Here is a 13,697-nt window from a genome sequence, read left to right as displayed (position 1 = left end):
TCTTCTTTAAAAGAAAATATGGCACCTTCTCAAATGTGCTTTTCAACCATTGAATAATGCCTACATGCATAGCAACTGAAGAGCACGTTAATGGGCATTTATGCGAAATGACCATTCTGAGTCAGAATGCTGCTTAGCCTAGAGCCAGTAAATAGAGGGTTAAGCCAAAAGGATTTTTTTAGTGTTAATAAATAGGAACTGTTTAAGAGTATGCATTAAACAACTTCAACAACTGTGCCTGTGAGAGATGGAGCAGTCTGGCTATCTGAGGCCATGTGTTCGGTTTCACTGTCAGCGGCACACACTGAAGCAGCCACAAAGCCCTTTCAAGGCTTCGAAACCTAGAAACGCTTTGGCCATTAAGTACTTCTGAGTCTAACAGGCACTTGGTGCCAGGGATGCTGTCAGGATTGGCAAATGTCCTGTTTACACAAAGTGGGTCTGCGCTGCAGCCCATTAAACACTCACAGTCTGATGATATGAAACACTGGCCAGCAGACAAAATGTAGTCCAATCCAAGGGCTCTGGTAAACCAGGGCTCAGCACCCCATCCTTCGTTCATGTCCAGTCGAGGCATGCTGCCCGCTAGTTTAATCCCCTAATTCCCACTATCTGCACTGACGCGAAGCTTCGTGATTAAAAAAAAATAAAATTCCAAAGCCGATTAGAGGTATATTATCCTTAGCTAAGTGTTAGTGTGAAAGCGGGAGACCTTCGAGGCTACTATCAGTGATCCTACGTATTAAACACCAACTTACAGAAGAACAGTGAGACTCTGGGGTGGGATCACCCCTTGTGCGCTGGTCACCTTTGCTGCCTCTTAATGATTTTTAAATCTGATTATATCTTTAGAGCGGTTACATTTTCTAATGACTGTTATATGGCCATTCTTTGCCCCTATAGAGAAGCCCTCCTTTATATCGGTGTCTCTTTTGTAAATTGCACCACGTTCTGTTTATTATGACCATACGAGCACCACCGCCAGCACAGCAGAAGTCGGTCCTACTTATTTGTAATAATGGGAGGCGTCACTCATGGAAGAATTGCCCAAAAAAATCGATGTTTTCTGTTGAAGGATAGAAATCTAAGGTTCTGGAAGATCATTGACTTAAGTGACTAAGGAGTGAATTTGCTGACTTTATTCAGTGAAATAACATAATTAAAAAAGTGGGTAAACACAAATGTTTTTTTTTTTCATTAACAAAATGCCCAATCAGAAGAGAAACCCGAGCTCCAGGAGGGAGGCAGGCTGTGAAAACGTTTCTTACCAGTAGCTCAGTCATCAGAGCCCTGACCATTGATTCCCACGACCATAATTCCCATGGGCCCTCTTCATAGGACGAGGATCCCCAAACTGTTCTTTGCCTTGTACTATATTTCAGAAATGAAAAGACAATCTCCAAGGATGCCTTATAGAACAAACCTGGCTGCAGCCTACCCTGTATAGAAATGAATTGTTGTCTTTGATCATGTAGTATGTTTTTATCTTTTCATGACATGAAAAAAATATAGAATTTGTAATCTTTTTAAGAAGTTTGATGTTTCTTTGGAAAAAAAACTGCATTTTCTGTCAAGAGCAAAGAGAAGTACATATACATAGGAGACGTATATAGATAGACAAACAGACAGATAGACAAGCTGGCATCTTCTTTAGAATTAGTTAAGCACCTTTTTATAAAACCGCCCTAGACGCACTATGTTTTAGTGACATAAGCCAAGGTGAGTGCTCCGCAGTGGGTAGGGAGGGCCAGGTAATGTTGCTGAATAAGCTGAATAGGTGGTTACACTCGGTCTCAATCATGGTTCATTCTATCAAAATCAGGATGATCCAAAACAGTGACATGTGGGGATATAAAGTACATATTTCAGGAAACAAAGGTTTCACTTGTACATAGGCTATGTGAAAATAAGAAGGGAGAGTAGACAGGGTCCCTCGGAGACCCCCCCCCTCCCAAAAAAAAGCATTGGCAAACCCAACAGGTTTTGCCTATGCAAAAGCGATCGGCTTTGCCAATATGCTTTAGCCAGTTTGTATAACAGTGTGGCTGCTGTTCAGCATGGCTAAATGTTAGCAGGGTATAGGAGAGTGGAGTGTTATGGTGTGATGTAAATTAGAGTGGTGGGGAGTGAAGTGGAGTGTCATTGTGGTGTGGAGGGGTGTAGAGTATTTTGGAGTGTCGTGGAGGGAGTAGAGTGGAGTAGAGTTGAGTAGTGTCAGAGTGGAATAGAGTGTCACAAAGTGGAGAGGCATAAAGTGTTGTGGAGTGGTGCAAAGAAGTGGGTCTTGCGTAGAGTGTTGTAAAGTGGAGCAGAGCGGTGTAGATTGTTGTAGAGTGGGGTGGCATACAGATGAGTGGCATAGGACAATGGGACGGCATAGAGTGCCGTACAGTGTGGACGATTTGAGTGGCGTAGAATAGAGCGGAGTGTCACAGAGTGGAATGGCGTAGAATGGCATTGAGTGGGGTAGTGGAAAAGAGTGGCATGTAGGGAGGTGCGTAGTGTGGAGTAGCGTTATAGAGTAGCATTGAGTGGAGAAGAGTGTTGTGGAGAGGAGTGGCATAGAGTGAAGCAAAGTGCCATAGTGTGGAGTAAAGTTTAAAGGAGTAGAGTGTCATAGAGTAGAGTGGAGGGGAGTAGAGTAGAGTGGCCTAGAGTGAAGTGGAGTAAAATACAGTGGTGCAGAGTAGATTTGCATAGAATGCATTTTTTTTCAGTACAGTGAGTGCATTGGCATAGTGTGCAGTGACGAAGTGCAGTAGGGTGGAGTAGAGAAGAGCAGAGTAGAGTAGACTGCAGTAGCATAGAGCAGATTGTTTCAGAGTAGAGTGAAGTGGATTAAAATACAGTGGTGCAGAGTAGATTTGCGTAGAATGCATTTTTTTTCAGTACAGTGAGTGCATTGGCAAAGTGTGCAGTGACGAAGAGTGCAGTAGGGTAGAGTAGAGAAGAGCAGAGTAGACTGCAGTAGCATAGAGCAGATTGTTTCAGAGTAGAGTGAAGTGGTATAGAGTGGAGTGGTGCAAGGTAGAGTGCAGCGGTGTAGACTTCCGTGGTGATGAGTGCAGAGGCATGGAGTGCAGTGGTGCATATCAGATTAGAGTGGCGTGATGCAGAGTGTAGTGGCGTAGAGTGCATTGGCATAGAGTCCAGTAGAGTGGAATAGAGTTTAGTGGTGCAGCGAAGAGTGCAGTGGCATAAAGTGCAGTAGTGCAGAGTTGAGTGGCACCAAAAGCAGTGGGATAGAGTACAGTGTTGTAGAGTAGAATAGTGTGCTGGGACAGAGCGCAATGGCGTACAGTGTTGCAGAGGAGGGGAGAGTGCGTACAGTGCAGTGTAATTGGCATGCAGTGCATTGGTTTTGAGTAAAGTGGTGTTGAGTGCATTGGCATAAAGTGCAGTGGCATGGAGTAGGTTGGCACAGAGTAGAGTGGAGCGGCATAGAGTGGAGTAGCGTAGAGTGCAGGAGCATGGAGTACAGTAGAGTTGAGTGGAGCAGAGTGGCGTAGAGTGGAGTGGCGTAGAGTGGTGTAGAGTGTAATGGGGAAGAGTGCAGTGGTGCATAGTAGATGGGGTAGAGTGCACTGGCATACAGTAGACTGGTGCAGAGTAGTGTATCGAGGCGTAGAGTGAAGTGTCATAGAGTTCAGCGGTGCACAGTAGATTACACTGGCATAGAGTGTAGTGGCATAGAGAGCATTTATGTAGACTGTAGTGGAGTGGCTTACAGTGGTGCAGAGAAGAGTTCAATTACATTGAGTGCAGTGGTTCAGAGTAGAGTGGTGCAGAGTTGAATGGCGTAGAGTTCAGTGGGGAAGAGTGCAGTGTTGAGTGCAGTGGTGTAGAGTGGACTGGTTTGAAGAACAATGGCATAGAGAGGTGGAGAGAGAAGTGATGCAGAGTGTAATGGTGTAGAGTGGTATATAGTGCAGTGGTGCAGAGTAGATTGGCCCAGAGTGCAGTGGTGTAGAGTATATTGGTTTTGAGTAAAGTAATACAAACTGCATTGACCTGGAGTGCAGTGGCGTAGAGTGCAGTGGCATAGAGCGCAGTGTCGTAGAAAAGAGTGGCATCTAGTGACACAGGGTGATTGCAGTGGAATAGAGTAGAGTATCATATAGTGGATGACGCAGAGTAGAACAGAGTGGCGTAGAGTACAGCGGTACAGAGTACATTATTTCAGAGTAGAGTGCTGTGGCGTTAGAGTGCATTCGTGTAAAGCAGATTAGAGAGACTTAAAGTGCATTTGCATAGAGTGAAGTGATGCAGAGTATAGTGGTGTAGTGGGGTACAGTGCATTGGCGAACAGTACAGTTGAGTAGCGTAGAGTGCAGTGGCATAGGGTGCAGAGAAGGTAGGCGGAGAGTTCAGAGGTGGAGAGTGTAGTGTTGCACAGTAGAGTTGCGTAGAGTGAAGTGGCATAGAGCAGAGTGGAGTGATGCAGGTTAGAGTGCAGTGGAGTAGAGTGAAGAGATGCAGAGTGTAGTGGCATATAGTGCAGTGGTGCAGAGTAGAGTGCAGTAGGTTAGAGATCAGGGGCAGAGAGTGCAGTGCTGCAGAGTAGTCTGTTGTAGAGTGTGGTGATGTATAGAGTGGTGCAGAGAACATTGGTGTGGAGTGCAGTGGCATAGAGTGGTGAAGAATACAGTGGCGTATGGAGAAGTAGCATAGAGTAAAATGATGCAGAGTGGAACAGAGTGGCATAGAGTGCAGTGCTGTAGAGTACACTGGCGTGGAGTGCAGTGGCATAAAGTGTGCCAGAGTAGAATACATTGGCCTAGAGTGCATTGCTTTTGAGTAAAGTGGTGTAGAGTGCTTTGGCGTAAAGTGCAGAAGAGTAGAGTGCAGTGGCACAGAGCTGAGTGCTGCTTATAATGTGAGGAGGATTAGAGAAATCTAACATTTCCAAGCCTGTCAGGCCTCACACTCTTCCAATGCTTGTTTTTTAACTTGTCTCCTTGATGTGCTGCTCTTCTACATGTGATGAGAGGTCCATGCTGTTCAAAAACTATTAACTGAAACAATTTCCTCAGTGGAAAGCTCTGTTCTTTGATTACCCATATTCCACCCACAGCGACGGAGTCTGTATTTTTCCTGAGTTTTATAACAAACCAGTAGTGGTGTTCCAAACCCACCTCAGATAACGACAACCAAATGCTCCACGCAGCGGCACACAAAAGATGTAACTACATAAAATCGGTTACTTCGCTTGTTTGTGCGTCCAAGAGAGCAGAATCGAGCTCTTCGCAGCCAGGAGCCAGGCCAGGGGACTGAAGATGCATTTTGAGGTTTATGTCCAAATGAGCAGCGACAGGTCCAAAAATAACCAGGGGGGGCCATCTGCCTCCTAAAGAGCTCCTTATCAGCAGGGCTTCTCCAGGAGTGATGGCTGGAAGGTGTGAGCTGCTACTTCTGGGGCTGCAGCAGACTTCCCACCGAGGCATTCATCAGACACGCTGTCTGATTGCAGAGACATATTGTGGGCATGCTGGAAGCTTACCTAAGAATGCATTCCGCCCCAGTGCTTTATTTGTAAAGTAATACGTGCTGGGTCCCAAAGATGTGTTCCGAAGCCCACCGCTGGCGCTATCGTAGGTCAGGGTGCTGCACACCAAGGCTGCCTAGCTTGGACTCCACCCCATTCCTCTTTAATCCGCCACCAGACACCCATGAACCTTTATCTCACTCTTGCATGTTCCTGATTACGCTCTTTGACACAGTTTTTCTGTCATTTTCCTCCCCCTCCTTTCTCCCTTATCTTTTTTCCTCTCTCTAGCTCTGGATCAAAGGATGTTGAGGTAAAATAAGTGCTGGTCCCAAAAATGTGTGCCGGTAGGCCCCACTGTAACCACCAGCTCAAATTAAACACTGTTGTGCCCATTGCTTACTACTGGCTTTGTGTTTTGTAGCTCACGGTTGCCTGCTGTCTATTTTGTTTTTAGCCCGTCCAGCATGTCTTGGTCCCTACCGTGGAGCATTGCCCCATTACCATGGCTTTCATTAGCTCCTCCTGTTCTTCCATGAGTGCTTGCCTATCTTTTTTTGAAGCACTCTATGAGAGTGCATGTTTTATCCACATCTCCCTTACATGGATCTCTACCCGCCCTCCCCTCCGCGCTCTCAGGCATGGTGTGCTGTTCAACCTCCCCTCCGCGCTCCACATTACTGTCTCACCCATGTGTTTGATATCGATCAGTGTCCGGCTGGACCGAAACGCGTTATGGGCGATGTGAAATAAACAACTGAAGCACTTACTTTGTGGTCCGCGCCTGCTTTGATCGTCAAGGAGATGAGTAATGAGCAGTTGAACTGCTTAGATATATATATATGTTCCACACAGCTCTGGACAGGATGAACCGGGAATATAGAGTTCTCACAGCAGTGCAGCAGCAAAAAAGGGGTTTAATGCAGGAAGTTCATATCCATAATCAGCATAACAGAGAATTACACCAAAGGTGTATGTAACGCCGAAACGCTTTGGGTGTTGTTCTCTGTTATACTGATTACGGATGTGAACTTACTGCAATACACCTTTTTTCTGCTGCTACACTGCTGTGAGTGCGCTATCTTTCCAGCACATCCCAATCTAGAGCTGTGTGCGACATATACACAGGGTGCCTCCCCTGAACGCGCACTGGAGGGGCAACAAGGCCCTGGAGAACATGGATATAGATAGATATTTATATATCAAGGTCCAAGGGAATTTCCAACAGTCGGGCAGCACTCAAACACAGAGTAGTATATCCCCATCAGCTTTCATCAGGTAAAAACAATCGCGCTGGTCCGTTAATAAAAGCAGCAAACTGCAACCCTGACGCGTTTCGAGAGTTTTCTCTTTTTCAAAGGGAGACTGCAGTTACAGGCACCCTCACGGCCACACCTTCCTTTTATTACAGCTATTGTGGGTCCTTATTGGTCCGCTCTGTATGAGCATTCACGTAGTATTATGGGTGGTGTAGTCCGTTTCTATGCCTCTGATGGTGGTGCCTCATGTTTACTGACACTGAAAGGCTCCGCATGAGCCCCGGGCAGCGCATCGTTCTGAATCCTCATCTGTGTCCCACGTTGAGAGCCCCGCTGACTTGGGAGCTCCATGGACCTCTGTTGGTTTTCGAGGCGGTGCAAGCCCTGCGGCAGGACAGCCGCAATTACATCATAAAAGGAAGGTGTGGCCGTGAGTGTGCCTGTAACTGCAGTCTCCCTTTGAAAAAGAGAAAACTCTCGAAACGCGTCAGGGTTGCAGTTTGCTGCTTTTATTAACGGACCAGCACGATTGTTTTTACCTGATTAAAGCTGATGGGGATATACTACTCTGTGTTCGAGTGCTGCCTGACTGTTGGACATTCCCTTGGAGCTTGAGATATATATATAGATATAGATATAGATAAATATATTAGCACTGCCAGGACCAGAAGACTAAGGAATTGGCTCCGCCCACTAGGGCACCCTGGGAATAAATTGTGCAGGAAAGCGGTTTGGTGTTTTTGAACTCTGCCACTGAAGAAGGGAACTTCGTTTCCGAAACGCGTATGGCTTGGTTGAACACTTGATGCATCGTGATCGCCCTTTCTGTATGTAAGTTGTCATAATTAAATATCGAGAAATCGCGCAGCTGTTGGCCTCTCTCATTTGGGCTAAACCTTGTGATGGATATATATCCCCAGGGTGCCCCAGTGGGCGGGGCCAAGTCCTTAGCCTTCTGGTCCTGGCAGTGCTAAACATTGTGATGGATATATATATATATATATATATATATAGATATATATATATATATATATATATATATATATATATACATATACATATACATACACATACACACACACACACACTACCCTTTCAGGCATAGAGTGATGCATAAATTATGCAAAATAGAAGCAGAGAACTCTGGGTAGCTCTCAAGTTTAGGTGGAAAGCAGCTCCTCTATAGAGCACTCTGAACACCAGCGACACTCTAGATCTGCTCACCTCAAATGTATGCTTTTCTATCAAAGTCTTTAAGCATAGGATTAGCACAGTTCTATCCACGCCGAGATAGAAAGGGACAAAGTCTTTTGCCATTTCAACAGCAAAGTCTTTAAGCATAGGACTAGCACACTGTTGTCCATGCCGAGCTATAAAATGACAAAAGCCTTTTACCACTCCAGGCACAGTATTTCAGCTGTGGATTGGTAAAATACCAACCAAGCCAAACTGAAATGAATAAACGCAACCCCTGACATGTGTTTCGCTCTCATTAGAACTCTTCAGAGTGGTATAGCTTTGTTCAGACACAAGAGAGCACCCAGTATAAGCCATAACAATACCGTTTCAGGCATAGAGTGCGGAAATGGCAAAAGACTTTGAAAATTGAATTTGAAAGGTTTTGGCAAAAATCAGACCTGTTTTCCTTTGCTTTACAATGAGCTGGAATGGAAGCCTTTATTTCTCTTTCACATCAGACCTATTCAGAAACAAGGACACCTGGGATGGATGGCCCACTGCTGATGTGGGTAACTGCTAACCATGAACCACACATGCTTCCCTCTGGAGCAGCCAATGAATGACTGCTGGGACTGCTAACCCCCAGCTGTTAAATGGATGGTCAGTAGGGAACACTCAGTCGTTTGGCGGACTCTGATCACATCTTTTAACCTTCAACTATGCAACTCAACCTTCTAGGACTTGAACAGAGTGCCAACCAAAATGGAAACAGACAGCTGTGCTGTGATTAACAAACCAAAAGAAAGAACACATTGATGAAAGTAACACCTCAATGTAAGATAAAGATTGCATAACCCTGATTAAGGAGCTAAGATAATAGATCATGAGCCTTTGACCACAAACGTAATGGCCCAGAAGATCAGTCCGGAAGAGACAATTTCTGTATTGTTTGAATGCCGGAAGGCTCAGAGATTAACAACAAAATACATGTTTTTTTAGTTTTTGTTTTTTTAAATCTTCTGTACATCATGTTCAATTTGCACCAGGTAACATATTCGGTGTCCTAAGCAACAAAGGTATGAATGGAATAAAACCCAGACAGAGGTACAGTTGCCTTAAGGAGGGTAAACTAACGTACGCTATTTGTATTACTACAATTTGAAATTTATCAAAAGAGAAATGTGGAACAGAACTTGGCCACTGCCAGTACTACTGCCAATGAGCACCTTGAAGGCAGAGCCTAAGGAAGCAGGCCGAATGGACAACCTTACCTATATCCGCTTACACTCACAACCAGCTACATGTCCAGGAATTCATTAAAAATGCAAAACAGTTTAAACGAAGTATCTTATTTTCCGCGGTATTAACTGCATCATGCAGACAAAGTTCCATATAGAAGAAAACATGATCAAATACACTGCAAATTAACCCTTTCACCAATAATCAAAAACAACATGTTACATGATGCGTTGGAGAGGGCGGCAAACATTTGCAGAGGTTTGAGTATGAAAGGAGTCAAAAAGGAAACAGGTCTAGAGGTTGCCAGACTTACGTAGCCCTGACTCCAGGACTTGGTGCCACCACTCATGGCCAGAAACAGGACACATCCACCCACACAAGGCTTTCAATGACTGGTGCTACCATACCCAAGACGGTGATGGCCATAATGCCACACCTGTTGTGAATCCCAGAGTTCTGAGACATCTCTGAAAGCTTGAGTGAAAAATAACAAATTGGTCCCAGAACTGTGTAACAACAGGATCAGATCAAACTCTCATTGACAACACCAAAGTAAACCACCTACTCCAAATTTCTTGTGTTCAATCCCTGACTTGCTGAGGAGTCAGTGTGAAGCAGTTTCATCTTACACCCCTAAAAATGATCACTCTACAACAGCGAGAACAATGATCAACGTGTGATCTGCCTGCGTCGAATGAATGAGGACGAAAACGGTGCTGCTAAGCTCCTCTCTAGTCGCTCTGATGCCCTGACCAGGCTCGTGGGGGTAGGTTGTGACGGCTGTGACCGCGCACGTATCCGGTATCTGACCATTTGCGCAGGTCCCACGAGAGCAGACTAAGAGGCGCTTTAGGGAATCTCTTAGGGTCGTCTTTCAATAGCAGGACCTGTCGGCCTGCCTTCCTATTGACCTCCTGGAATAAGGTTGTAAATCACTTTTATTCACTGTGTAGTAGTGAACACTTAGGTCCTGACGAATTGCCACTGGAGCAAGAAACATGTTGACCTGACTAGAGGAGTACTTTTCTTAGCACATATCTCCCCTCCCACTCTTTTTAACCAAGGGCGTCAGCCACGCCAATAAAATTCTTTGTGGACGGACCCACCTTTTTTATTCACCACCACTTCACTAATACACCTTCACTTGCCCCCTCACCCGCATGCACCATATGGCCGGAACAAAAGATCTCCGATAAAGAGCCCCTTCACGGGTGCTCGTCAGACATTGCAGCGCCAGTCTGACGAGGAGCAGAACCCATATGATGAAGCATGACATCTAGCTTGCTAGGTGTGTGAGGGTTGTAGTTCCAAAGAAGGAAATGCCCTTTTCCCCTTTTGTCTCTTTTCTCTTTGCTACACTCTCTCCGGGGAACTTTGTACCCCTCTTGTGCTACCAAGCTCCTCTCTAAAACAGGAGGATTGTAAATATGGGCTCTGGCACCATTCACAAATATCTGTACCATTGCACATCTACGCACTCATTTCAGCCTTCTTTCACAGTGCCATATGCCAGCTGTGGTGTCAACACGGGGCACAACACAGATTCGACAATACTACACATGCCAGAACTCAGAGAGCCATTGCAATACTCAAAACCTTAACACGGCCAGGCCAGAGTCTAGGAGAGCAGGAAGGCTGCCAGAGGACAGGACTTCTCCTTTGAGGCACCAAGTATCTGGAGCACCATCGTGATGAAGGACCGCCTGGACCCATCACTCCTCCACTTCAGGAAGGGGCTGAAGTCCACCTCTTGGACAGACCCCGCCTTGACCCATCACTCCTCCACTTCAGGAAGGGGCTGAAGTCCACCTCTTGGACACTCTCCAGACCCCACCTGGACCCATCACTCCTCCACTTCAGGAAGGGGCTGAAGTCCACCTCTTGGACACTCTCCAGACCCCGCCCGGACCCATCACTCCTCCACTTCAGGAAGGGACTGAAGTCCACCTCTTGGACACTCTCCAGACCCCGCCCGAACCCATCACTCCTCCACTTCAGGAAGGGGCTGAAGTCCACCTCTTGGACACTCTCCAGACCCCGCCTGGACCCATCACTCCTCCACTTCAGGAAGGGGCTCAAGTCCACCTCTTGGAAACTCTCCAGACCCCGCCTTGACCCATCACTCCTCCACTTCAGAAGGGACTGAAGTCCACCTCTTGGACACTCTCCAGACCCAGCCTTGACCCATCACTCCTCCACTATTGAAGACACTGAAGTCCCACCTCTTGGACACTCCCCTGACCCCGCCCGGACCCATCACTCCTTCACTACTGAAGGGACTGAAGTCCACCTCTTGGACACTCTCCAGACCCCGCCTGGACCCATCACTCCTCCACTTCAGGAAGGGGCTGAAGTCCACCTCTTGGACACTCCCCTGACCCCGCCCGGACCCATCACTCCTTCACTACTGAAGGGACTGAAGTCCACCTCTTGGACACTCTCCAGACCCCGCCTGGACCCATAACTCCTCCACTATTGAAGACACTGAAGTCCCACCTCTTGGACACTCCCCTGACCCCACCCGGACCCATCACTCCTTCACTACTGAAGGGACTGAAGTCCACCTCTTGGACACTCTCCAGACCCCGCCTGGACCCATCACTCCTCCACTTCAGGAAGGGACTGAAGTCCACCTCTTGGACACTCCCCAGACCCCGCCTGGACCCATCACTCCTCCACTTCAGGAAGGGACTGAAGTCCACCTCTTGGACAATCCCCAGACCCAACCTCGACCCATCACTCCTCCACTTCAGGAAGGGGCAGAAGTCCCACCTCTTGGACACTCCCCAGACCCAGCCTTGAACCATCACTCCTCCACTTCAGGAAGGGGCAGAAGTCCCACCTCTTGGACACTCCCCAGACCCAGCCTTGACCCATCACTCCTCCACTTCAGGAAGGGGGTGAAGTCCCACCTCTTGGTCACTCTCCTGACCCATCACTCCTCCACTTCAGGAAGGGGCAGAAGTCCCAACCTCTTGGACACTCCCCAGACCCAGCCTTGACCCATCACTCCTCCACTTCAGGAAGGGGCTGAAGTCCCACCTCTTGGTCACTCTCCTGACCCATCACTCCTCCACTTCAGGAAGGGGCAGAAGTCCCACCTCTTGGACACTCTCCAGACCCCGCCTGGACCCATCACTCCTCCACTTCAGGAAGGGACTGAAGTCCACCGCTTGGACTATCCCCAGACCCAACCTCGACCCATCACTCCTCCACTTCAGGAAGGGACTGAAGTCCACCTCTTGGACAATCCCCAGACCCAACCTCGACCCATCACTCCTCCACTTCAGGAAGGGGCAGAAGTCCCACCTCTTGGACACTCCCCAGACCCAGCCTTGACCCATCACTCCTCCACTTCAGGAAGGGGCTGAAGTGCCACCTCTTGGTCACTCTCCTGACCCATCACTCCTCCACTTCAGGAAGGGGCAGAAGTCCCACCTCTTGGACACTCCCCAGACCCAGCCTTGACCCATCACTCCTCCACTTCAGGAAGGGGCTGAAGTCCACCTCTTGGACACTCTCCAGACCCCGCCCGGACCCATCACTCCTCCACTTCAGGAAGGGGCTGAAGTCCACCTCTTGGACACTCTCCAGACCCCGCCTGGACCCATAACTCCTCCACTATTGAAGACACTGAAGTGCCACCTCTTGGACACTCCCCTGACCCCACCCGGACCCATCACTCCTTCACTACTGAAGGGACTGAAGTCCACCTCTTGGACACTCTCCAGACCCCGCCTGGACCCATCACTCCTCCACTTCAGGAAGGGACTGAAGTCCACCTCTTGGACACTCCCCAGACCCCGCCTGGACCCATCACTCCTCCACTTCAGGAAGGGACTGAAGTCCACCTCTTGGACAATCCCCAGACCCAACCTCGACCCATCACTCCTCCACTTCAGGAAGGGGCAGAAGTCCCACCTCTTGGACACTCCCCAGACCCAGCCTTGAACCATCACTCCTCCACTTCAGGAAGGGGCAGAAGTCCCACCTCTTGGACACTCCCCAGACCCAGCCTTGACCCATCACTCCTCCACTTCAGGAAGGGGGTGAAGTCCCACCTCTTGGTCACTCTCCTGACCCATCACTCCTCCACTTCAGGAAGGGGCAGAAGTCCCACCTCTTGGACACTCCCCAGACCCAGCCTTGACCCATCACTCCTCCACTTCAGGGAGGGGCTGAAGTCCCACCTCTTGGTCACTCTCCTGACCCATCACTCCTCCACTTCAGGAAGGGGCAGAAGTCCCACCTCTTGGACACTCTCCAGACCCCGCCTGGACCCATCACTCCTCCACTTCAGGAAGGGACTGAAGTCCACCGCTTGGACAATCCCCAGACCCAACCTCGACCCATCACTCCTCCACTTCAGGAAGGGACTGAAGTCCACCTCTTGGACAATCCCCAGACCCAACCTCGACCCATCACTCCTCCACTTCAGGAAGGGGCAGAAGTCCCACCTCTTGGACACTCCCCAGACCCAGCCTTGACCCATCACTCCTCCACTTCAGGAAGGGGCTGAAGTGCCACCTCTTGGT

The 13,697-nt window shown here is 48.3% G+C and overlaps 1 protein-coding gene across 1 annotated transcript in view; it reads right to left on the bottom strand.

Annotated features, from left to right (window-relative positions):
* P4HTM (prolyl 4-hydroxylase, transmembrane) overlaps positions 1-13,697 on the bottom strand; it is a 150,032-nt gene that overhangs the window by 113,352 nt on the left and 22,983 nt on the right. The window lies entirely within an intron of this gene.

Source organism: Lissotriton helveticus, chromosome 9, assembly GCF_964261635.1.
Source record: "Lissotriton helveticus chromosome 9, aLisHel1.1, whole genome shotgun sequence".
NCBI lineage: Eukaryota > Metazoa > Chordata > Amphibia > Caudata > Salamandridae > Lissotriton > Lissotriton helveticus.
This window is presented reverse-complemented; position numbering and strand designations above follow the sequence as displayed.